Source organism: Kryptolebias marmoratus, linkage group LG10 (assembly GCF_001649575.2).
Source record: "Kryptolebias marmoratus isolate JLee-2015 linkage group LG10, ASM164957v2, whole genome shotgun sequence".
Taxonomy (NCBI): domain Eukaryota; kingdom Metazoa; phylum Chordata; class Actinopteri; order Cyprinodontiformes; family Rivulidae; genus Kryptolebias; species Kryptolebias marmoratus.
The window spans coordinates 1,743,900-1,744,753 of record NC_051439.1 but is presented as its reverse complement, the minus strand read 5'-3'; the positions used below and the strand labels follow the sequence as shown (position 1 = coordinate 1,744,753).

At 45.2% G+C, this 854-nt stretch overlaps 1 non-coding gene across 1 annotated transcript; it reads right to left on the bottom strand.

Annotated features, from left to right (window-relative positions):
* trnan-guu lies at positions 1-74 on the bottom strand. The gene has a single exon. It is a non-coding gene; the product is annotated as a tRNA-Asn (tRNA).
* Between the last annotated feature and the right edge of the window lie 780 nt (positions 75-854).

Genomic DNA, 854 nt, shown 5'->3' with positions numbered 1-854 from the left:
CGTCCCTGAGTGGGCTTGAATCACCATCCATTCAGTTAACAGCCGAATGCGCTGACCGATTGCGCCACAGAGACCACAGCTTGTCTCACACTTTTGGGGTTGACCCCCAAATAATACACCCAGTTGTCCAAAACTTTAAGATGTCAAATTTTTATTGTTAAATGAAGTTTGTCAGTCCTTTTTGGTCCATCTTTTCAATTCTTACTGGTGAATGCAATTATTTTTCTTAAGGAAAGTGGACTAAAACATGTGGCCACACTAGTTTTGTCATGTCAAACAGAGCAGATCTGATGTTAACCAAATAGTTATTGGTTCAAGCCCACCCAGGGACCAGGTTTCTACTTTGTCAACAAGAACAACACAGAAGAACAGGCTCAAGGATGTATGATTAGGAAGGAACCCTCCGCTTATCAGAAGCAAATTGTCCCAAAACTAACTGATAAAACATCGACTGGAGACAGAATGACTAGTTCCCCTCCTCCTTCCCCCCTCCCTCCTCCTTCCCCCCTCTCTCTCTGCTCCTACACTCACAAGAAATGTCTTCCGGACGAGAGTTTCTCAAATTTATGGATGGAATGGATCAACAGGTTCGCCTCGGCACGACTGTCCTTAGCGCTAACGTAGCAGATCTCTGCGTTTCTGAGGTCTGAGACCGGGGTCCAGATATTATCTTTACACCCATCTTCCTCCAGAATATGTCTGGCCCCCCGGCACCGCATAGCAGGACATTACCTGTCCGGATCACTACAAGAAAAGTTACAAAAAACAGAAACACAAAAAACAGCTGTATTAATTCAAACCTCAGACTGATCCCCTGTCTGAAGGAACTTCAGACTGAGGAACTTTCAGCCCCC